The 25,383-nt window shown below is 43.1% G+C and overlaps 1 protein-coding gene across 5 annotated transcripts in view; it reads left to right on the forward strand.

Annotated features, from left to right (window-relative positions):
• Positions 1 to 25,383, forward strand: part of KIF3B (kinesin family member 3B) — a 59,421-nt gene that overhangs the window by 13,276 nt on the left and 20,762 nt on the right. The window contains exons 1-2 of one of the 5 annotated variants that reach the window (XM_027624245.2): positions 6,236 to 6,345; positions 7,434 to 7,543. The gene's annotated coding sequence lies outside the window, so the exon portion shown is untranslated. Of the gene's footprint in view, positions 1 to 1,455; positions 1,566 to 6,214; positions 6,346 to 7,433; positions 7,544 to 23,409; positions 23,623 to 25,383 lie in introns of those variants that run through there. The other 4 variants (XM_027624247.2, XM_027624248.2, XM_027624246.2 and 1 more) reach the window with 4 other exon arrangements.

The raw sequence follows: 25,383 nt of genomic DNA on the forward strand, positions 1-25,383 counted from the left end.
ATTATGACCTGAGCCGAAGGCAGTCGCTTAACCAACTGAGCCACCCAGGCACCCCTCAAGATCCACTCTTTTAGCTACTTTCAAATATCCAATATAAAAATCATTAATTATAGTCACTATGCTGTACATTATCTACCCAGGACTTATTCATTCTATAGCTGGAAGTTTGTACCTCTTGACCCCCTTCACCCATGTGGCCCACCCTCCACTCACCACCTAAGGCAACTACCAATCTGTTCCGTGAGCTCAGATTTTTGTTGTTTGTTTGTTTTTGATTTTGATTTTTGGTATCCACATATAGGTGAGATCATAGGGTATTTATCTTTTTCTGTCTGACTTATTTCATTCACTTTTGCAGTCTTTCTACACAATCCCTTTTCAGACCTCTTCCCTAAATGGTATTAAATTTCCTAAAAGATCAAACTTTCTTAACCAACAGGACTCCTTACATTTGCAATTATTGTTTCCCTGGAGGACACTATGGCCCTCAACCCAGTAAAGGAAGGAAAAAGATCCACCATTTATGGAGCACATATTAAGTGCCAGGCACTATCCCACACCATATCTCAGTCAATCCTCACAACAAACCTGAGCAGTAGCATTAATAGCCCCTCATTTTGCTGATGAGGAAACTGAGTCCCAAAGCGTTAATGTGACTTGCACTGGGTCCCTCAGCTCTCTGGCAAGAGGTGGAACTGGGATTCAAACCTAAGACCATCTGGACCCCACAGTCCAGGCTTGTCATTTTTCATAGCCCAGAGCTACACTGTCCATTTAAACTTAAATTAATTCAAATTGAGTAAATACAATTCAGTTCCTCAAGAGCACTAGTCATATTTCAAGTGCTCAGTAGCCACATGTGGCTGGTGGCTACCATATTAGACGCTGCAGACATAGAACATTTCCCTCACTGTGGAAAGGTCTTTTGGACAGTGCTGCTCTCGAATGTCAGAGAGAAGAGGAAATTTGGTGATTTTCCCCTTGCAAGAGGAGCCAGGCCATCTGTCATTTGCCAACCCTGTGAGGAGTCCATCAGAAGTTATTTTCTCTGGGTGAGGTCATAATTAAACTGTCCGTGGGTGTCCAGGCTATGATTTACCTTTCTCCTGGTATGGTAGGAGACTGCAAGCGGGCTCAATTCAGTCCAACTCAGGCTAGGTACCAGCAGATCCCTTTCTTCCCTCTCCTCCCGCCCCGAAGCTCCTAGGTGTCCAGTGCCCTCCTCTGTCGCAGAGCATTTGGGATGCCTCCAGCCATTAAAATGGGATGTCCTCACAGGGTAGGACAGATGAGGACTGAGCAAAATTTCATGGCACTGTGGGCTTCGTTCTGGCTGGGTGGTCATTGCGTCATGCTTGCCACTGGGGTGAGTTGAGTGACAATGACGGGGAGGACTGATGGAGCTCCTTGGCAAGGGGATGTCTGGTTATAATGAGCTATTTTTCTCCTGCCTAGGAACTCTTTCCAGTGTTTGGGAATTCTCACTTTGTAAATGAAGGCAGAGTCTTCCTGCCACCACAGAAGCCCAAAAGTTCAGATGTTTGCTTTTAAAGCTTCTACTACAGGTAAGAGATAGATATGTGATCAAAGCTCAACCAATCAGAGCTTGGGTTACAGAGAAGCTGGGACTGTGGAGAATCCTTATGAGGAGGGTGGGCAGTGCCCATGGCCAGATGTCTGTGGTGAAAGCTGCGCATCCAGTGTCCTCACCAGTCTGGCCAAGTAGAACATGCTCCCACGTGACCTGGCTTTGCTCATTCCTGGACACTTCTCGAAAATTCCTGAGGATTTTTTGAACTTCCCATTACCCTTTTAATGAATCCTATTTCTGCTGCCTTCAGTCAGAATTGGTTTCTGTTGCTTATGATGAATAGTGCTCACTGGAATTAGAGCAGATCATTTCTAGGCTGGAGTTTGCGCCATCTGGCAGGGAGAGATCTCTTTTCTGGCCCACATGATCTTTCTATATCAGGACCCTTTGTCCCCACCCCATTGGCCTCATTCCCCTTGTTGCATTCCTACCATTACTTCCCTCAAACTTATTTTTTTTAAAGATTTTATTTATTTATTTATTTTACAGAGAGTATATGCAGGGGGAGCGGCAGACAGAGGGAGAAGGTGCAGGGCTCCATCCAGGACCCTAAGATGATTTTCTGAGCCACCCAGGTGCCCCTCCTTCCCTCAAACTTAGCAAATCTCTGGAAACAGGGGGTTGGAAGCTCTGCTCTGACTTACCAAGACTTCTTTCATTCCGAGTCTCCTCTCCAGGAATTTGGGGACTCAGAAAGTCTTTTCCCTATTTTTCTTCTGAAACAACTCCTCCTTGAGCAATAAATGCCTCCCAGTCTGGGTTGGATGGAAAAGGGGTCACACTGAAAAGGAAATGGAACATAATAGTAATATATATAAGAAAAAATTTACCTTGGGCGCCTGGGTGGCTCAGTTGGTTAAGCAACTGCCTTCGGCTCAGGTCATGATCCTGGAGTCCCGGGATCGAGTCCCACATCGGGCTCCCTGCTCAGCGGGGAGTCTGCTTCTCCCTCTGACCCTCTTCCCTCTCGTGCTTTCTATCTCTCATTCTCTCTCTCTCTCTCAAATAAATAAATAAAAAATAAAATCTTTAAAAAAAAAAAAGAAAAAGTTTATCTCACCACACTAGAGTAACTAACCACCCCAGTTTGCCCAGACTGAGGGATTTCTTGGGACATGAGACTTTGGGTGCTAAAACAAGGGAAGTCCTGTGCAAACCAGGATGAGTTGGTCACTCTACACTTTAGTACTGCTATTACTACCACTCATCCTGTTCCTTCACACAGCATTATACAGCTTGCTGAGGACACAGTCAGCACCAGACTCTCACAACACATCAACAGTGCTTTATCAGGGGTTCTTTTTCTTTCCAATTAAATGAAAAAAAATCTTATTGTTCTTCAAATTTTCATTTCCTTTCATATGAGTGAGCATGTTTTTGTATGTTTAAAAGCCATGTTTTCTATTATTTTTTCTTGGAAATATCTATTCATCCCCTTTCATCCACCTGTTTTTTTTTATTATTATGAAGCAATAAAGACACCCAGTTAAATATGGTGGATTGATGACATTTATATGAACTCCACTTATATGACAATAAGGAATAAAAAAAATATATCATCCCATGATGATAATGGTACAGGAGGGAGACATTAGTAGTCCCGAAATTTCAGTAAGCTTTTGGCAGACGGAGACAGAGGGCAAGTAGTAACTGACTTAACAGAGGGAGGAAGTTATGACCTAGAGTCTGCAGAAGGGAATATTGATGACTGAAAGGTGAGTCCGGAGTCCATAGAGAGGATGGATGCTAAAGTTGAGGAAATCTCCCAGAGAGTAGGAAAAAAAAAAAAAAGAAAGAAAAAGCCAAAAAGAGAGGAGAATAAGAGGACTACAATGAGAATACTAAGAGCTCATTCCATGAGGTACAACTTCTGACTAAGAGAAGTTCTAGAAAGAGAGAATGGGGGCGGGGGGAATAGAGAGGAGAAAATTACCAAAGAAATAATATAAGAAAATTTCCCAGAACAAAGAGATACAAGTCTCCAGATTGAAAGGACTCAGCTAACACAACAATGAGAAAAAACACTCACTGAGGGGAATCATCATCAAATATCCTAACATTGTGTAGATAAAGACAACAGCCTAAAAGCTTCCAAAGATTAAAAAAAAGAATTAGTCATATACAAAGGAACAGGATTCAGAACAGTGTTAGTGGTCTTAAATGTAGATACCAAAAGAAAGTAGTGCAATGCCTTGAAAATTCCAAGAGAAAATAATTTTCAACCTAGATTTCTATACCCTGCTAAACTATTAATAAAGACATATTTGGACATACAAGGACTACAAATATTTGCTTCCATGCACCCTTTCTCAGGAATCTACTGAAAAATGTGCTACACAGAAATGAAGGAGTAAATCCTGGAATTCCAGTAAAACTGGAAGACACTGGGTCCAGGGAACAGGGAATCCAGTCCAGGAGAAAGACGTAGGAAAGAGCAAATGTGACAGTTGTGTGTTAGGTTTGGAGAGCACCAGTCCAGATTGAAGCTGAGGTCTTCAAGAGAAAAAAAAAAACAAAACAAAACTCATGGACTATTTGTTGTGTCTAAACATCTGGAAAATTCACTGCTAAGCATTTGCCTGATTTATTGACCCTATATAAAAAAATTAACAATAGCTACAAAGAAAACTAATGAAAAAGAAAAAAATCAAGGCAATTATTAATCTTAGAAAATACCAAAAGATGTGGAAGAAATGAAACGTAAACATAAACACATTATTTGATTCAGTAGAAAATGTATTTTTCTTTTTCTTTTTTAAGATTTTATTTCTTAGAGAGACAGTGACCACGAGTTGGGGGGAGAGGCAGTGGGAGATGGAGAAGCTGACTCCCGGCTGAGCAGGGAGCTTGATGCAGGGCTTGATCCCAGGACCAGGAGATCATGACCTGAGTTGAAGGCAGCCGCTTAATCATCTGAGCCACCCAGGTGCCCTAGAAAACAGTATTTGTAGTCATTATAGGGTAAACATGATTTACTGATTTAACTATATTCAATAATGGGTAGGTTAATAGGAGAAGGGAAGTAAACTGGGGCCCAGAGGATGATTCAGAGTTAGGTTTCTTAGCTGGGATCAGCTAACTACTGTGACAAAAACCCTCCACATCCCAATCACTGAATCTAACAAAAGTTTATTTTCTTGTCCATCTTAAATGATGGAAATTGTCTGGCTTCCTGGCCAGCTGTCCTTTAAGGGGTGTCTTATTGATCTCCTAAGGCCTTGGAATCCTTCACTTTTTTTAAGTTTTTATTTTAATTCCAGTTAGTTAACATACAATGTTGTTAGTTTCAGGTATACAATGGAGTCCTTCACTTGAAAGCAGAGAAAGTGTGAACCAGTGTATGGGAAGTTTTTATGGGCCAGGCCTGAGAATGTACACATCATACTCAGTTGGTCAGAAATTGGTCTTAAGTGCAAGGCAGGCTGAGAAGTGTAGTCTAGTTGTGTGTTCAGGAGCAAGGAAAGAGGTTTTGGGGAGCAAGTAGCAATATCTGCTAGAATAGGCAAAAGTAGGGTGTGGGGTAAGGAAGAGCATCTCAGGTATCCATTCATGTAATACTCAACACATATTTATTGAGCAACTACTATAGACTAGGCAAGGTTTTAGGCATGGCAGCTATAGTGGTAAACCGAGACTCTGCTCTTATGGAGCTTTCTGTTTGCTGGGGAATGGCATATGGATTTTATTTTATTTTATTTTTTAAGAAGGCTCCACACCCAGCATGGAGCTGAACACGGGGCTTGAACTCATGAACCTGAGATCAAGACGAGCTGAGATCAAGAGTGAGAAGCTTAAGGTCGAGTCACCCTGGGGGCCCCCAGTATATGGATTCTTATGGGGGCAGGTAGAACCTGGCCTCAGACCAATGTGGCTGGAACAGACTTACAGCAATTTTGTAGGAAGCCATAAGGGTTTTGGATTTGATTCTAAGAGCAGTGGGATTCCATCAAAGGATGTTAAGCTAGGAACATGACATGCTTTGTTTTACCTTTTGAAGCGATCATTCTGGCGGCCTTAGGGAAAAATGGCTTAGCGGGGTAGGGCTGGACATGAGTAGAAGCAGATATTTCGGGCAATCTAGAGGTGAGGGGAGACCGGTCTGGCCTGGTATGATGGCAATGAAGATGGAGAAAGGTGGAGAGACGGGAGAAATATTTGAGAGGTAGATTAAGAGATATAGTGACTGAGTGGGTGAGGGGGTGAAGGAGGGGGAAGAGACAGGAATAATTCCTAGTTTTTTGGCTTAAGTGACTGAGTGGCCCTAAATGGGAGCAGTCTCAGTAGCAGTTCGGGACTTAAGTCAGATAATGTGAAAGCGCTTTAGGAAAGGTCAAACGGCGGCTGAAATCACGTGGCGGGACCAAGGCAGTGAGTTCCATTTTACAGATGGGGAAACTGAGATACGAGAGTCTGGCAGATGGGGGCAGGTAACGACGCGCTCACCTCACACCTCTTGGGTGGGTGAAAGGACTGAGGCGCGTTGGGGACCTACTAAGCGCCAGTACTGTGCCGGGCCAGGCTCGGCTCCGCTCCGCGGGCTTCCCTGTTCCCCGCTCGTGTTCCAATAAAGTTATTGAAATTGACACCGGTTGCTAAGGAAGTGGGTCGCTGAGCCGGGTTGCTAAGGAAGTGAGCGGCCGCCGTCTCTCCCCATCCGGGGCAGCGGGGAATGGCTGAGCCCCGGGCTTGCCGCCGCCCCCGCCGCCGCCGCCGCCGCCGCCGCCGCCACCGCCAGCTGTCGGCTCGCGCCGCAGGTGAGTCGGGGAGGGGCCGGGGCTCCCGCGGGGCAGGCCCATCCTGTCCGCCGCCCGCGATCTGCCCGGAGGCCCGCGCGGGCGCCGCCGCCTGGCTCTGGGGCTTCGCGAGCGGGAGCATCCTCTGCCCTGCCTCCCGGGCATCCTCCAGCGGTCCGGGCGGCCTCGCCCCTAGTCCTTCGGGCGGAGGTGCGGCCCGACCCTCAGACCCGGCCGCGAGGGGTCGGGGTCCATCCGGAGGGGTCTGCGGCGGTGGTCAGGGACCCAGCTCTGGAGAGAGGCAGGGAAGCGAGAGCCTGGGGTCCGAACCTCGCCGCTGCCCCCGGCTCACTGTGTGACCTTGGGCAAGTCCCTTCCCCTGTCAGGCTTCAGTTGACGGTTCAGGGATCTCCTAACACTTGCTGCTCGGAGTAGTTAAGATGATGAGGTGTGTATGTTAAGTGTCCTAAATGGGGAGAGGGAGAATTCTTAGGGCACCCTGACATGGGGACCAAGAATCCAGTTTCAAGTCGAGAGTGTCTGAGTTGGAGAGTCTGTATCTCCATTTGTGTGGCCTTGTCTTGGGCAAGTTAATCTCCGAGCCGCCTTTTCTTATCTGTAAAATGAGTTAATGAACCACTGCGGAAAGCCAATGAAACAGAGTATGTCAGGTAGCTTGGCACATAGTTAAGTGTCCAACAAGCTATTATGAGGCATATAGGGTGGTTTGGGTGAGGTTTCCAAGAGATGACTTTAGGACTGGTGGGATTTAAGTGTGCAGAGCACCAGCTCATATGTGTATCCTTTCGCTGTTGACATCCCACCGCCCCCAGTTTTCCTTCTCCATGCTGCTCGGAGCAGGGGAAGTGATGTGGACCGGCACAAGTAGCCCTGGTGGTGGAAACCCTGAGGTCAAGTTCTTGTAGATGACTGAGGTTATGGTCTCATTTTCAAATACGTGGGCTTTGTTGACCCTTCCAGAGCAAAAGTGTATGTCTTAGGTCTTTTGGAAAGTGCTTAAAGCTTAATCGCTATTTGCAAGTATGTGATTAAGAAGCACTTTTCGGTACATTATCTCACTTAATCTTCACGTAGACTTTTTCGGGTAGGTGGTGATGTTATCCCCATTTCACAGACGAGGAGACTGAGGCTCAGAAAAGCGAATGACTTGCCTAAGAATCTTATCTCTATAAAATGGTGGAGCTGGACACATTGCCAGGTAAATCCTGTATTTTCTCCCCTGTACCCTGATGTCTTTGCTTTCTCAACAATAGCTGTTACAAAGCCACCGGGTATTCTTTTGCTTCTTCTAACTGCTACAGCTTAGAGCCTTTTTTCTCCAGTGGCAAGGAAATAAGATCTTTTTTTTTTTTTAATATTTTATTTATTTATTTATTTGACAGAGAGAGACACAGCGAGAGAGGGAACACAAGCAGGGGGAGCAGTGGAGGGAGAAGCAGGCTTCCCACTGAGCAGGGAGCCTGATGTGGGGCTCGATCCCAGGACCCTGGGATCATGACCTGAGCCGAAGGCAGACGCTTAACGACTGAGCCACTCAGGTGTCCCAGGATCTTTATAAGATCTATAAGATCTTATATAAAGCTTCATTTAAATAGATACCATCCAAAGTGTGGACTTCAAAAAAAAGCTGGCATGTTTAAAAGGGGGCTTCTCTGTCCCTCAGTCCCCACCTCTTTAAAATGAAAGAAGAGGGCTAAGTGACATCTGAAGGCCCTTTCAGTGCTGTTGTGCAATTCTGATTGCAAGCTATGGAGCCCGGCTGTCTGGGTTCAAAGCTTGCCTCTGCCACCTCCAAATGCCACTGGGCAATTGACTTCATCTCTGTGCTATGGCTTCCTCATCTGTAAAATGGGGATAATAATAGTATCTACCATGTATGGCTGTGGTAAGGATTCATTTGAGCCCAATACATGTAAAATGCCTGGCATGTTTGATAAATGTCAGCCATTATTATTAGGGCTTAACATAGCACCTATACTATATTTTATATTCTATTTACGGTTGGTGAGTGACTAAATTAAAGTATGTGCTCATAGGACCAGATTTGTCAACCTCAGAAGCTCACTACAAGCTTAAAACAGTAGCTGTCACAGTATAACATAAATGTTAGTATTATTACAGGGTGGCCTCCAGGAAACTGCAACCCCATGCCAGAATGGGTTGCAAAGAAAGATGAAAGCTGATGGTAGGAAGTCAGGTTTGGTAGCCCAACTCCCAATTCAATAAATGTGTACTAAATTCCTCTGTGCCAAGCACAACAGAAGATGTGGAAATCAGTCCCCACGCCGTATACTTCAAGAGCCTCCAAACTTAATTTGCATATTACCGGTTTTGGAAATGATTTGAGGTTTTTTTTTTTTTAAGATTTTATGTATTTATCTGACAGAGAGACACAGCGAGAGAGGGAACACAAGCAGGGGGAGTGGGAGAGGGAGAAGCAGGCTTCCCGCGGAGCAGGGAGCATGGTGCGGGGCTCGATTCCAGGACCCTGGGATCATGACCTGAGCTGAAGGCAGACGCTTAACGACTGAGCCACCCAGGCGCCCCATGATTTGACTCTTTAAATGAATTCCTATCTTGTGTTTACCCCTACTGCAGGATAAAGCTGCTGGTTCACATCTCTTCTTTTGTGTCCCTAGGCTTCTGTTGGGTGCTTGAGTTAGAAGTTTCATTTTGACAACTGATGTGTGGGTTCCTGAGAAAGAGCCTTCTCTTGCGCTGGTTAATAATACATGCTCTCTGTACAGTGCCTAGTGATTCACAAAAGTGTTTAAGTGTGCCTTCACTCATTTGGTATTATTAGTAGCCCTACGAGGAAGAATAAGGTGCAGATTTAAAATCCCCATTTTTCAGTCAAGGGACGTGAGGTAAGAGAAGCCATGCTGCTAGTAAGTCGTCCATTTCACCTGGGCATTGGGTCTTCCAGCTCCAAGTTCAGTGCTCTTGCTCTATACTACCTCAGTTTTATTCATGCCACATTTGCTGAGCATCTCATATGTGTCAGGCCCTGTTCCAGCCTGGAGATATGATGGTTCAGAGGTAGATGAGGTCCTTGCTTTCATGCAGTTTACATTCCAGTGGCAGTAACAGAGAAATAAACCAATAAATGAACAGGTAATGTGGATAGAAATAAGGACTGTGAAAACACTGAAACAGTGATGTCAGAGTAACTTCTTATGGGGATTGGGGTGCTGCTACTTTGGATGGTCAGAGAAGGCCTCTCTAAGGGGGTGACTTTTTTTTTTTTAAGATTTGTATTTATTGAATTTAGAGAGAGTTCGCAGAAGAGGGGGAGGGGCAGAGGGAGAGAGAATTTCCAAGCCGACTCCCCACGGAGCATGGAGCCTGACATGGGGCTTGATCCCAGGATCCTGAGATCATGACCTGAGCCAAAATCAAGAGTCGGACACTTAACTCACTGAACCACCCAGGCACCCCTAAGGTGATGACATTTTTGCTGAGATTTGCTGCCCGAAGGGGCCAGCCATTTGGAAATGTGGCCGAAGGAACAGCAAGGGTGAAGGCTCTGAGGGAACAAACTTGGTAAGTTCTGGGAACTGAAAGAAGGCTCAGAGTGGCTGGAGCAGGTGAGTTGGAGGTGAAAGGAGAGGGAGAATGGAGAGGTGGACTGATGGGGAGGGGTGAGACCTCAGATCATACAGGGCTTGTAGGCTAGAGTAACTGATTGTGATTTGATTTTAAAAGCTTGGGAAGCCACTGAAGGCTTTAAGTAGGGGAGTGACAATAGTTTATTTTTTGGTTGTTTTTTTTTTTTTTTAAGATTTTTATTTATTTGAGAGAGTATGAGAGAGAGAGAGAGCATGAGCTGAGGGGAGGGGCAGCAGGAAAGGGAGAAGCAGACTCCCTGCTGAGCAGGGAGCCTAAAGCAACTCTAGCCCAGGACCCTGGGATCTGATCTGAGCGGAAGGCAGACGCTTAACCTGTTTTTTATTTTTTAAATCACTTTGGCCTCTGTGTGACTAATGAATTTTAAGGGGGATAAGCATGGCAGCCAGAAGGATAGTTAGGAGGCGAGTAGAGAGGTGATGGTGGCCTGCTAGAGGGGTAGCAGTGGAGATGAGTACAGGAGGGTGAATTGGGGATGTGTTTTGGAGGCAGAACCGCAGGATGGTGGTTGGGAGAAGAGCCGAAGGAATCAAGGATGACTCCTGGGTTTTTGGCCTGAGCAGTTAGGTAGATGTTGGTGGTGCCATCTGCCTCTAAAATGATGAAAGAACTTTTTGGTAAGGTGCCCTGTGAGGAAGAATTAGCAATGGCTTACTCTGAACTTGCTGGAGGGTCAGAAGACACAAACATCATACCTTCTAGTCCTTGGGTAAGAGATCCCAGCTTATGCCGCAGGAGGACAGCCAGATGGGTCTCACTGAAGTCCCCACCTTGGACATCCACAAGCCCTGCTTTTCTTACACTCTGGCTTTTGGGCAGTTTGTGGAGTGGCAGGCGTGGACTTTGCCAGGGCAGTGCCCATCTGTCTCATGCTGTTGGCATTGATGTCCTGACTTGAAATCTTGGCAAATGAAGGCTGGAAGGAGGCTGGCCAGCTCTGGGAGAGAGAACAGAATCATTACTAGTGAAGCTCACTGTCGGTGCCTCACATGGCCACAGTTTTCCTACCAAAGTGGTTCTTTCCTTGGCCATCAAATGACATTTCTAAAGTTTCAGGGCTTTTGATATGGGGATCCCTTGAAAAGCTGTTGTGTTCTGCCAGAATTCCTAGAGGATCCTTACATGGATTATCTCTTCTGAGCAGGAGAATTCAAGCCTTTTTTTCATATATGCTAATAATTGCTCTTGTAAATTTAGTTTACAATGTTGTAAGTTCCATGCTAGGAATAGTAAGACTGATAATCCCACCACCTCCACTTATAGAGCAGTTTAGAATGCGCTTTCCTATGAATTTTTATTTACTAATTCCTGTCAGTGGAGATCACGTGGAAGATGTACTGTCCTCGGTTTACAGACATTGAGATGCTAAGAGGTCATTTGTTTTAGTCCATAGTGTGAGGCACCTGCTAGGTGCTGGGTTAGGTAGATCCTTGCTGCTCAGAGTGTGTTTTGCGTGACAGAATACCCATGTCCCCTGGAAGCTTGTTCAAAATCTGGGCCTAGATCTAATACACCAGGCTGCATTTTACCAAGACCCCCCAGTGTGTCCTGTGCAAGCTAAAGCTTCAGGTGCACTCATTTGGTAGTAAGTGGCAAAACTAGGCCTTGCCCATGATAATGATAATAAAAGTAATAGGAATAGCTACCGTTTTTTGAGCCAAGCACTGTCATTAAGTACTTGAGACAGGTTGTCTCATTTAGTCCTCAAGGCAACCCCGAACATGGGTACTGTTAGGAATCCCACTTTCCAGAAGAGGAAAGTAGAGGCACACAAAAGTAAAACGACTTCCCCAGATCTGCTGAGTCTGAGGCCATTGCTCCTTCTACCACTGAGCTCACTCATCTTTCAGGCGGGCAGTATATCCCTTGCTGTCTTGTCGAGATCCCTTCTCTTCTGTTCCTGGGTAACCAATGTCAAATGCTGATGAAAAAGTGACTTCAAAGAATGTTTGAGGAAATCAGGGGCAAAACCCTTGAGCTATTTTAACTGAACTTGGATGTCAATCACTTGACCGATAGTCAGTAAACAGATATCCAAGTTATAAGATAAGCCACCTCTCACACTTCTTAGCAGCCCAACACTCAAGGCCAAAACAGCTGACTTGGGTGGGAACTGTGAGCTTGTACTGAGTCATTTGGCCCTACACTGTTTCTTGATGGTGGTGATAACATCTGTACGGCTGAGAAGAGGGCAGCCCAGGTCCCTACCCCCCACTGACTGCCTGCGAAGGATTCAGTTTTGTGGTGCCTCAGTTTTCCCTCTCTGCCCCGTGGGCTCATTATTTTCCTTTCAACATTTCCTGATCTCCCCAGAGTCTTAAAAAGATTTCTTGGTCAGGGTGTGCCATCACAGGAAATTCTGGTGTGAAAAGAGGTAGGATCTGGGCGGTTGGGGCAAGAATTTTAGCAGCAATTGTGCCACTTGCTGTATGATCTGGGGTAAGTAACTCAACCTCTCTGGCCCTCAGTTTCTGTATACACAAAATAAGGACCTGGACAGCCTTCTAAGGCTCTTCCAGCCCTGCCTGGAAGACTGAGTGGGGAGTCAAGTGGTATTTTCTTCTTCCTTGGTGACTTCATGCTGGGCTTTCTCCCAGACCTTCTAGGGTGGGGCTTTTCGAGCATATTTCTTGGCAGCCAGAGATCATTGATTGCAATCAGCTCATCTTATCAGCGTCACATCTGCACTGCAGCTCGGCATGTTCATGTTTAAGGCTCAATTAGTCATGGTGACACATTGTGTCTCCTCACTTTGTCACACAGCAGGCGTTGAGCTCTTCACACACAGGCAGATCTATCTTTAGTATGCTGATTTATTTAAATCAGGGTTTGCATTAGAGAGCACCCAGTGATAATTGTGGTGGGTGTGGTTTTATTTTTAAAGTTTTTGGCAGGATATTTGCAGCACTTGCATTTTGTCATATTTGAGCACGGTGTATAAATGGAAGCGGGTCCAAGGGAACTAGAAACTGTAGGAGATTGTTGGGAGTTGAGACATGACATGCTCTTACCTACTCTGGGGTCCTTCATATCACCTTCAGCAGTGGTTCCAGGAACTGCTTGCTTTGGGGCTTTTGTGTGGGAATAAAGTAAATAGAAACTAAAAGCTCATAGCACGGTTTCCCTGGTATAGTGGATTGCAGTAATCATTACTTTATAACACATTTCACTAACCTAAGCAAAAAAAATCTAGCTAGTAAATCACAAAAGATTCCATTCAGGTGAGATGAAATATCAGTTCGGGTTACTTAAGATAACCGCAAGAAGATAGTTCTTGGTGGAAATAGTTACTGGTTTTGCAAGATCTGCAGTAACGAGTCAGATTCTAGCCTAAGAAATATATCGTGTTTTTCTTTCCTTATTTCTTCAATTGCCAGCATTTTAAATTAATTATTTGTGTATTTCCCAGCATTTTTTAATAGAATTTTTTTCCTCATTATAAAAATAATGAATTTCTGTTGAGGAAAAATGAGGAAAGTCCTGAAAAGATTAAATAAGAGGGGCACCTGGGCGGCTCAGTCGTTAAGCATCGCCTTCGGCTCAGGTCATGATCGACCACTGCATTAGGCTCTCTGCTCCGCGGGAAGCCTTCTTCTCCCTCTCCAACTCCCCCTGCTTGTATTCCCTCTCTCACTGTCTCTCTCTGTGTGTCAAATAAATAAATAAAATCTTAAAAAAAAAAAAAAAAGGATTAAGATTCACTTTGGGGTGCCTGGCTGGCTCAGTCAGTGGAGCGTGCAACTCTTGATCTCAGGGTTGTGAGTTTGAGCCCCATGTTGGGTATGGAGATCACTTAAAAATAAAATCTTTAAAAAAATGCTTTTAGGGTGCCTGGGTGGCTCAGTTGGTTAAGCGACTGCCTTCGGCTCAGGTCATGATCCCGGAGTCCTGGGATCGAGTCCCACATCGGGCTCCCGGCTCAGCAGGGAGCCTGCTTCTCCCTCTGACCCTCTCCCCTCTCATGCTGTTTCTCTCTCTCAAATAAATAAATAAATAAAATCTTTAAAAAAAGTGCTTTAAAAGATTCCCTTTAAATCCTACCACCCAGAACTAATCACTGTAACATTTTACTATCCAAAGGCAAATATATCCTAAATATATTTTTTCTCTTGGATGTACAGTTACCTATTTCCCCTACTGTTGTCATTTAAGCTAGTTTCAATATTAAATATTATAAATAATGCTACAGAGAACATCTTGATTGTCTTTGCATAAACCTTTGTCTGCATTTCTGACAATTTCTTTAAACAAGATGATTTAATTGTTAAAAATTTTTAATTATAAAGGCAGCCTCCTTCGATAATGTTTTTAACAAGGCAGTGTCTAAATAAAGTTGCAAAAGCAGACATTATTACAATTTGGTGGCAAATGTGAAAATGGTATCCTATCTCAATTTCAACACACTTGTCTACTTGCAGGTATATTTTTAGATAAATGTACTCAAAGCAGACTTTTCATTTTCCATTTGGATATGTTCATTTAACTTCGTAACCCTGTTTCCATGTTTATGGTAAACTCTCCCTAGCATTAGGCGTTTGTTTCCAGCTTTTTATAATCACATATAGTGCTCTAATGAACATCTCTGCTTCTCTCTCAGCCTCATAAGAGAACAATTCTAAATAAATCCTTTGGGGAAAGTTAGAACTTGAAAAAGTTCTAAAGGAGAAGTGTACGTTTCCTTCTTAAAATTTTATTAGGAGCGTCTAAAATAATTTTTTAAAACTCCAGCTTTATTGAGATATAATTCACATACCATAAGGATTTTTGAATAATTTTTCTCAGTCTTCTTTGTTGCTTCTCCTTAATCCACTTTTCTTTTTGATACAGAATTCCCAATGTTTAAGACCCAGAACATGGGCCTATTTCAACCCTCCATTCCCTGAACAGGCTGTTGGTTGGTGACATTAACCAGAAATGCTCTACATAACTGTCAGGTTTGTGCACTGTGTGAGCTATGAGAGCACACATACCATTGTGGAACTGGACAATGAACCATGACAGTACTGGTGGACTTTTGGAGAGGGTTTTTTAAAAAATATTTCCCTCATCATATTACTGAAATAAATCCTGTAATTTATAGGAAATTCTGCTTCATCGACTTTGGGAACTGTTTACTATAGAGGTAGCATATGTAGGCAGAGCCTCTCCAACATTAATGTACACACGAATCACCAGAAATTTTGATAAAATGGGATTTTGATTTGGGGGATCTAGATGGAGTTAGATTCTGCAGAGTTAAACTAGGTGGAACAGGAGAAGATTTTCGGTGGCACTCAAATACAACATCCTGAATTACATTGAATGGCATGGTGAGCGTTATTCCCCCCTTTTTTTTTAAAGATTTATTTATTTATTTGAGGGGAGGGAGGGGCAGAGGGAAAGGGAGAGAGAAACTCTAAGCCGACTCCACGCTCGGCATGGAGCACGGAGCCCAAGCAGGGCTCAATCTCAGGACCTTGAGATCATGACCTGAGGCGAAACCCAAGAGTCGGAGGGACGGAGGGACGGACGCACGCTTAACCGACTGCACCCACCCAGGTGCGCTGAGCATTATTCCCTTTTAAGCTCATTTGTTTCTTCTAAGTATGTCTAGAAGAATATTTGTTTGGTTCCTGTCTGTTTCTTAACACTTGCTAAGCTGGCTTTCTCACCAAGAGAGATCAGACCTCAGCTCTTAGGGAAGCTGCAGAATCTAGCTAGAATTGAGTAACATTGTTGTGTGTCCTTATATTTATTTTCATAGTTACCTTCTATTTACAGCAAGTGATACTGGTTTTCTATTCATGTCAGTGATATAAAGTTTCTTTTAAAAAATAAATTTGGGTTAGGGGCACCTGGGTGGCTCAAATGGTTAAGCGTCTGCCTTTGGCTCAGGTCATGATCCCAGGGTCCTGGGATTGAGCCCTGCGTCAGGCTCTCTGCTTAGTCCAGAGCCCCTTCTCCCTCTCCCTTTGCCTCTCCCCCTGCTCATGTTCTCTCTCTCTCTCTGTGTATCTCTGTGTCTCAAATGAATAAATAAAATCTTAGGAAAAAAATTGGGGTTAAAAGAAAGTAGACTTAAGGAAAAACCTTGAGTAAATAATAGTACAGGTGATGCCTGGAAATGGTAAAAAAATGTGAAGAGACAACCCGATGACTGATATCTCGGGCTGGTGTAGAAAAAAGGCCATGAACTTTGGAGTCAGGTAGACCCGGTTTCTGTGTATTTTGCCACTTATTAACTTGGTGTGCCATGTTACTTCCCTATTGCCATCTCAGGACTTTTGTCCTCTAAATTGGGTCAGGGCAGAAGCACCTCCTTCGGGCCAGGCACTGTAATGCTTGTCTCTGATCCTTACACAGCCCCAAGCAGCCAGCAGGGTATTGGCGGTCTTCCCATTTTACAGACAGCAGATAGGCTGTGAGCAGTGAAGGAACCTGTGCAGAGCCCCGGAGCTGGGATGTAGGGCTGGGTTTCAGTCTCAGGTGTGCCTCAATCTCTCTCTCCTTATTCCAGGCCACTTCCCTCTTTTAAATGTAGATTTTTGCTGTGGCTCTTTACCCAGCTGAAAGACAGTCTGATTACAATGAAAAGTCATTGAGGGGCACCTGAGTGGCTCCATCGGTTAAGCATCCGACTCTTGATTTCAGCTCAGATCGTGATCTCGGGGGTCCTGGTGTGCTTGAGATTTGCTCTCTGCCTCTTCCTTTGCCCCTCCCTCTGCTGGTGCACCACACTCTCTCTCTCTCTCTCAAATAAACAAATCTTAAAAAAAAAAAAAGTCATTGAGCACACCCATGTTCACTACAGCATTATTCAGAATAGCCAGGAGGTGGAAGTAGTCCAAATGTCCATGGACAGATCAGTAGATTAAAAAAATGTGGCCTATACGCACAATAGGATATTATTTAGCCTTAAAAAACAAGGCAGTCTTGTCACGTGCTACAACACGGAGGTGGAGTGGTGGTTTCCAGGGGCTGGGGAAGGGGGGAAATGGGGAGTTTTTGTTTGATAGGTAGAGTTTCAGTTTGGCAAGATGAAAAAGTTCTAGAGATCTGTTACACAACAATGTGGATGTAATTGACACCTGCTGAACTGCGTACACTTAAAAATGGTTAAGAGGGTACATTTTATGTAAGTGGTTTTTTTTTTAACCACAATTAAAAATTTCTTTTTTTTTTTAAAGATTTATTTATTTATTTGACAGAAAGAGAGCACACAAGCAGGGGGAGTGGCAGGCAGAGGGAGAGGGAGAAGCAGGCCTCCCACTGAGCGGGGACCTTGACCCAGGGCTTGATCCCAGGACCCTGGGATCATGACCTGAGCTGAAGGCAGATACTTAACTGACTGGGCCACCTAGGCACCCCCACAATTAAAAATTTCTTAAAAGTAGAAAAAAAGAAAAGCCATTGGTCAGAAGGCATTTTTTTTTCATTTTGGAAAATTCCAACCATACATAAAAATAGTATAATGAAGCATAAACCCATTACCCACCTCCAGCAGTTATCAGCACATGGCACTTTTGTTCTACCAATAACCTCCCATCCACCCCGCCCCGCTCTGGTTTATTGTGATCCCAGACAGCACATAACTTTATCTGAAAACACTTTTGTGTGTATGCCTAAAAGTAAGAACTTCCTTTAAAGAACACCATTTTCACACCTAAAAAAAAGTAATAATTCTTCAGCATCATCTAATATCCAGTGTTCAGATGTTCTTGATTGTCTCATACATTTTATAAGTTGATTCGTATGAATCGAGATCCAAAAAGAGCCCCAGTCAAGAGCCAAATGTTATATTTGGTTGATTTAAGTGTCTTACATCAACAGAGTATACATTTTTAGCAGGGAAACAACTTTGTTTCTTTCCTGGATTAGTACATGCAATGAGAAGTTCCTGGCAGGAAAGCTCTTCCAGCTTTGTAGCCTCATGGTGGTTGAGAGCGTAAGTTCTGTATGTTGGGCTGGAGTGGGCAACAGGGTGCGCTGGTGGTGGGGGAATTAGTGAGACAGCGGGGGGGGGGGGGTGTAAGACGGCCCCCTCTGTCAAAAAAGGAACATGTATAGCTTTTACACCTCTAGGAATGGATCCTGCTCTTACTCCTACCTGTAGTTACAGGTCTATGCTCAGGATACTCACTGCAGCATTGTTTGCAGTAGCAAAAGACCAGAAACCATGAGAAGATCCCTCAGTAGTTAAATAATCAAATACTTTATAAGTTTATTTTATTTTATTTTTTTAAGTAAACTCTATACCCACTGTGGGGTTAGAACTCATGACCCTGAGGTCAAAGACTTGCATGCTCTGCTGACTCAGCCAGTCAGGTGCCCCATCAAATACGTTATAAAGCAACCACACCATGACATCTGGGCAGCTGTTTAAAAGGGGAGACGGCACAGAAATTGCCTCAAAGATCTATAAAGTAAGATGGAGAATGTACATAGTATACTTACGCTTGAGTTTAAAAAAGAAAGAAAGGTGGGAGAGCAATAAAGATACATTAATGCTTGCATATGCACTGAATATCTCCCCAGGGGGTAGGAGGAAGATTACTTGTTTACTGTATACTTACCTATATAACTTGATTTGTTTTAATCTATGCATATATTGATACACACATGTACACATACATATGTGTGTGTGTTCAGAATAAGTTCATATGTAGGTCTTTAAATAAGATAGGCCTAGTTTTGAATCCTGACTGTTCCACTTAATTGCTGAGAGACCTTGAGCAAATTAATTTCTCTGAACCTCCCATTCTTATTTTTAAAATAAGGCTAATACCTATGCCTCCTAAGGTGATTTTGAGGATTAGAAGAGGAATATACATTAAACTCTTTTTTAAAAAAATTTCTTTTTTTTTAAGATTTTATTTATTTATTTGACAGAGAGCGAGCGAGACAGGAAACGCCAGCAAGGAGAGTGGGAGAGGGAGAAGCAGGCTCCCTGCTGAGCAAGGAGCCCGATGAGGGGCTCCATCCCAGGACCCTGAGATCATGACCTGAGCCAAAGGCACATGCTTAACCAACTGAACCACCCAGGTGTCCCTACATTTAAACTCTTGATAAACTATGAGTTGTGACTATCGAATACAACAAAACCCCAGATCCACACTGATTCTAATGAGAAGTATCCTCTAGATTTGAATATATTTTTATGAATATTTTATGAATGCTTCACAATTGGATCCAAAAAAAAAAAAAAAAAAGGATTTCTTTCCCTCTTTTTCCCCCTAGATAAATGCTTTCTTTGTTTGCCTGTTTGGGTTATCAAATGATAGGGCACGCCTGGCGCCGATTTGAATTCAGGGCAGGCATTTATTTGTTCACGTTTCTTGTATGTGACCTTTGTAGGTTTCTTTTCAGATAAGTAGCCTGTCTTCCTAAGACACTTAACCTGAAATCAAGGTGCTATACATTTTTCCCCCAAAGAAGAAATAGCTTTGTTGCCATTCTCCCACTTGATTATAAGAAACAAAATATATGCACCTATTGAAAGGCCAAAGAAAGCAAAAAAAAAAATCACTTGCAAGCTCACTCCCGAGATCAGTGTTGCTTGCATTCCCTGAGTGTTCATTACACATCTTGCACTAAGCTAAGCATTGAACATTTATTAGTTTATATAATCCATAGAACAGTTGTTTAAGGTAGGTGTTATTAACTGCATTTTATGTAAGAAACTATGACTTATGTAACTTTCTCAAAGTTTTGTAGCTAAGTGGCAGTGTAGAAATTCAAACCCTGTCCTGTTGAACACTAAAGCTCATGCTTTTAACCATGACTTTACACTGTTTCCCTCACATCTTTCTCTGCACATGTGCTCATACACATGTAAACATAAATTACATCGTAATAACTCTTCTATTTGGTAGCCTGCATCAGCAAAATGTCATGAACATCTTCCTATAAGTAAATACCTGGAGGGGTATTGCCATTTTAATGACTGCATAATTTCCTGTTATAGAGATGTGTCATAACCAATCCTTTATTGATGAGTATTTAGGTGGTCAGAGATGGTACTGTAATAATTATAAACATGTACATCTTGCACATATATTCAGTTACTGATGTCCTTAAATGATATCCTTAAAATAATTCCAAGAAATGGAGTTGCTGTTTCAAGGCATTATAACATTTTGAGTATTACATTTCAATGAAATGATTGATTGATTCAAGATATTGATTACTCCACTCTTGATTACTCGATGCCAGTTTGAGAAGCTGTGGCTCTCATATGTACTGTAAGGAACAGTTTAAAAGTTTTTAGATAGTTCATACAACTATCTGGCTATAAACATTGCCTGTAATAACAACAGACTATATTTAGTTTATTAGTCTGGTATTTTGACATCTTTGCGCTAAATGCCTTTAGGGCTGAAGCTACATGACAAGCTACAATGACATTAGAATGTTAAAGATGCCATTACTGCAGACCTCATGGAAGCTCTTTTGTGACACTTCACCAGAAAGTTGAGATAAGTACTTTTACTTCTAGGACCCTTTGTTCATCAATTAAAACATTTTTTTTCCTTTTTTTAAAAAAAATAGTTATTTATTTATTTTTATAAGTAATCTCTACACCCAGCATGGGGCTCATACTCACCACTCTGAGACCAAGAGTCACACGCTCCACCGACTGAGCCAGCCAGGCATCCCAAAACATTTTTATTACCTTATATTCATGGTGGCCAATGAAACTAGATAGATGAAAAGAAGAAAAGAATGAGTTTTAACACCTGGATATTAGTTTACTAATTAATTTCACAAAAATTTTCCATCTCCTTTTCCCCTAATTTTATTTTTCTGACCACACAATATACTTCCACGATTTAAAACTCAAGAGATCTAAAGGGCAGACATGCAAAGTCTCCCTCCTACTCCTGGCTCTCATCATACGGCTCTTTCCCTATAGGCAACCAGTGTTGTTTTCTGACTCATGAATATCCCTTCAAATATATTTTATGCATATATAAGCAGATATAGAACTGTTCCCTCAACACAAATCCAGTGTCCTTTTAAAAGTTCTGCAGGGGGTGCCTGGGTGGCTCAGTCGTTAAGCGTCTGCCTTCTGCACAGGTCATGGTCCCAGGGTCCTGGGATCGAGCCCCATATCGGGCTCCCTGCTCCACGGGAAGCCTGCCTTCTCCCTTTCCCCTGCTTGTGTTCCCTCTCTCACTGTGTCTCTCTCTGTCAAATAAATAAATAAAATCTTTAAAAAATAAATAAATAAAACTTCTTCAGGGCAGTGATGTTATTTTTCAACAAGAGCTGAATAATCCTGCTTTGAAAATTGTGTAACTCCCATTGTGATCACTGGCCATTATGGGAACCAGAGGCCCAGAATTGGACTTGCTCTCTTGGGGTGGTTCAGGGATTGCAGACAAGGAGCCCTGGTACTTCAAAACACTTAGCAGTGGTTGTGAGAGAGTGGTGTTGATGGTGTTGAGGTGGATACAGAGTAGAAGCAGCCACTTCCCCGAGAGAAACTTGCACGGGAGTTGTTTTGGGCTACTTAATAGGGAGTTGCTTTATCTTCTTGCCTGAGAGTTGAATGTTTTTTCGGATAGCCCATGTGATCTGTGGCTTCAGCTGTCTTCCAGATACTCTGAGTCCCTGAACTCCAGGCCGGGCAGTTGGCAGGTGGTTGCCTGGTCTGATCTTAGAGGACACTGCGTTGGAATGCATTGATTAAAGATGCATTAGTGTGCACTCTGTGTATCTGCAGATTGCTCCTCCTTGCAGGCCTGTTTCTGGTAAATTGCCAGACCTTTATTTTTTTCCCATTTGAAGATACCACATACTCATTAAAGAATATTTGGAAAATAATAGGAATGTTGAGGAAGCAGGGGAAATCACCTCTAGTCCCATCACCCAAAATGGACCACTGTTGATGTTTTGATGTGTCTTATATAATTGTGATTGCATGCATTCAGTTTTGTAAACTGCTTTTTCATTTATGATAAACATTTTCCATGTCATTACAGAACCTTGGTAAATGTCATTTAAAAAGATGGGCTAGCATGGCAGACCTTTCTAATCAGATCATGTGTACATGAATTTGATTATAGACAGAGATGCCTATAGGAGCCAGGCAGGAAGTACAAATGGGCAAAGCATGCTGAGAGTGAGACAGTAGGGAGCGGGGTTGGGGAGGATTGGAGAGGGCAGGTCCTCCAAAGAGGCAGCTTTCTCAGCTCCCATTGCTGCCAGTTAGGGCACGGGCCAGGGGCTGTCAGATTCTCCCATTCTTCAAGAGAAGCAGAAGACCTGTTTTTTTTTTTTTTTTAAAATGTGAAATTGGTGGGGTTTTTTTTTTTTTTTGAGAAGATTTTAAACATTCAGAGAATAATATGAGAAACAATCAGGATTTACAGCTGTTAACATAGTCTCTTATTTTCTTCAAGCCTCATTTCCCATTTTTTTTGTTTTGTTTTGTTTTATTTAAGTGTACTTAACTCCCAATGTGGGGCTCTAACTCACAACCCCTGAGATCAAGAGTTGCTCACTCCACCAACTGAGCCAGCCCAGTGCCCTGTTTTTTTTTTAAGATAAATGATAAAGTATTACAGATGAAATTGAAATATCCTTCCCAGTTTTAATCCCATTCTCTACCTCTCACCCTGCCCAATTTGGGCAGCTGCTATCATAAGTTGTTGTATATCTTTCTATCCCATTTTTTACTACTTACATATAAATAAATGCAACTCCATGAGCACCATATTGTCTTATAAATTTTTAATCATAATTATCACTCTGCACTTGCTCTTTCACTCAACTTGTTTATTTATCCATGTAAATATATATAAGTCTAATTCGGGGTTGGCAGACTTTTTCTGTAAAAGATCAGGCAGTAAATATTTTAGGTTTTGTGAGCCAGCCTGTCTCTGTTACAGCTACTCAACCCTGCTATTTTATAGCTAATGCAGCCGTACATAATACGTAAACAAGGGGGTATGGCTGTGTTCCAATAAAATTTTATTTACAAAAAAACAGGTTGTGGGCTAGATTTGGCCCATGGGCTATAGTTGGCTGACCCCTGCTCTAATGGATTCCTTTTACCTACTGAATAGTATGGTGTCTATATGATTACACCATATGTTATATTTTCAGTTCCCCTGAAAATAGATGTTTAGGTTGTTTCCCATTTTTCTGTTTTAACATGCTGCAGGAAGCATCCCTGTCCATGTCTCCTTGTGTACATGTGCAAAGGTTTTTCACTAGGACATACACATACATAGAAGTGAAATTGCTGAGGCTTTTTTTTTTTTTTAACAAATAACATGGTCCAAATAAAATGCTTCAGGTAGAATGTGACCAGTTTGTGACCTCTGTCCTAGAATCTTTATAGGAAGCCCATAGTGAGAATCCAATCCACACCTAGTTCTAGAATTTGAGGTAAGACTCCGTGACAGCTAGCAAAGGTGAGGGTGCATTAATCCAGATAGAAGAGCTGGAGAAGGATCTGGAGGAGTGTCATTGCCATGAGAAATGTGTAACTGACTTCCTCAGTGGACAAAAGAAGTGAAGTTGGGGGAGAAACTCAGTTTTTCATGTGTAGTGGCCGTTCAAACTGTGGTTGTTAATGTTAGAATGACAAGTTCTAACAGAAAAGGTATTCAGGATGAAGGTGACGAGCTGCTGACCTGTGGTTGCTTCTTTCCTGGCAATGCTGTGAGTTCCTTTAAAGATTTATCACTGTAATTAGACCGGCTAGAAGGAGAGTAAGGAAGGTAATAAAGAAAGAGTGTCAGGGCATCCTTCCAAGAAAACCCTCTCCTTTGAGGAGGACCCAGAGCAAGTTTTTAAGCCCTGGTGGCAGGAAATTAAATTAGCCCATCTTCCTGAAGTACTACGTCAATAATAGATGACTAGTTCAGTCGAGCTCAGTGGGTTCTGAAAAGAAATGGTGTTCTGTGTTCTGAGTTGAGATTTAATTAAGGGGACGCAGGCTTTGGGAATTCCTTCTTTTTAAAACATTTTAAACATGATTGTAGGTCATTATCATTCCTTTGTTTTTATTGTTTTGGAGCGCTCAAAAAATAGACGGTGCTCTAACACAAGCAGCTGAACATCAAGGTCACCCTGCTGCAGGCTTTTTAAAAAAAAAAAAAGCTTGGGGCCACATTGTTTTGATAGGTAAAAGCTGGACGGCTCTGCCTCTTCAGGGATATGCAATGCAGAACAATTGGTCTCTCCACTGACACATTCTCCACTTAACCCCCCACGTTGTTGTTGTTTTTAAGTTTTATTTAAGTAATCACCCAATGTGGGGCTCGAACTCATGACCCTGAGATCCAGAGCGTAGCAGGCTTCCCTGGCTGAGCCAGCCAGGCGCCTCCCCACCCCCACCCCTTACGTTTCTTACTTGAGTCTAGGACCTTGTGTAAACCATCCCATGAGCTGCAGCAGAGGCCTCCCCACAGGAGGCTCAGGGGGCGGGGGTTTGAGCTTGGCACCTGGACAGCTTTTGCAGGTCTCTACCGACATGGAGGTAGAGACACTCACGGGTAACGCTGCAGTGGTAGCTTGGGGGCCATTGCCTTGGAAGAGAAAGGGAGACGTGGTAAGCAGACTGGCCATTCTAACATCTAGTTCTTTCTTCTCATTAGGCAAAACTGTAGTAGCATATAGAAGGTGGGGAATGAGGGAGGGACTGTCTTTTACATGGTTTTCCTTAAATGGCTTGAGCTTCACTTTTTTTTTTGTTTTTAAGATTTTATTTATTTATTTGAGAGAGAGAGAGAGTGAACGAGCACAACAAGTAGGGGGAGCAGTAGAGGGAGAGGCAGAAGCAGGCTGAGCAGAGAGCCTGATGCGGGGCTCGATCCCAGGACCCTGGGATCATGACCTGAGTTGAAGGCAGAAGCTTCACCGACTGAGCCACCCAGGTACCCCTTGAGCTTCACTACTAATTGAACATTGATTAGTTTAATCTGATTTTGTTTTTTAGGGTGATGACTACAAACTGAACAAGAGAATAAAAGTTAGGGCTCACCAGTAATCTCTGGAATGACCCTTTGACGAGGGTTTGTTTTTTTTTTTGTAAATGCATTATTTGTTCTTAGTATTTATTTATTTATTTATTTTTTAAAGATTTTATTTATTTGACAGAGAGAGACACAGCGAGAGAGGGAACACAAGCAGGGGGAGTGGGAGAGGGAGAAGCAGGCTTCCCGCGGAGCAGGGAGCCCGATGCGGGGCTCGATCCCAGGACCCTGGGATCACGACCCAAGCCGAAGGCAGACGCTTAACGACTGAGCCACCCAGGCGCCCCTTGACGAGGGTTTTGGATGAATCTGTATCAGTTTATTTTAATCCAGCTTTATGTTAGTTCTTAACGTACTTCCACCTTTGTAAGTACCCCTTAGTCTCACAATCATCCATAAAGAAGGAGAATTCTCCCTGTTTTACCAATTTTATAGAAAATGGGTT

The sequence above is a fragment of the Zalophus californianus genome, chromosome 8 (assembly GCF_009762305.2).
Source record: "Zalophus californianus isolate mZalCal1 chromosome 8, mZalCal1.pri.v2, whole genome shotgun sequence".
Taxonomy (NCBI): domain Eukaryota; kingdom Metazoa; phylum Chordata; class Mammalia; order Carnivora; family Otariidae; genus Zalophus; species Zalophus californianus.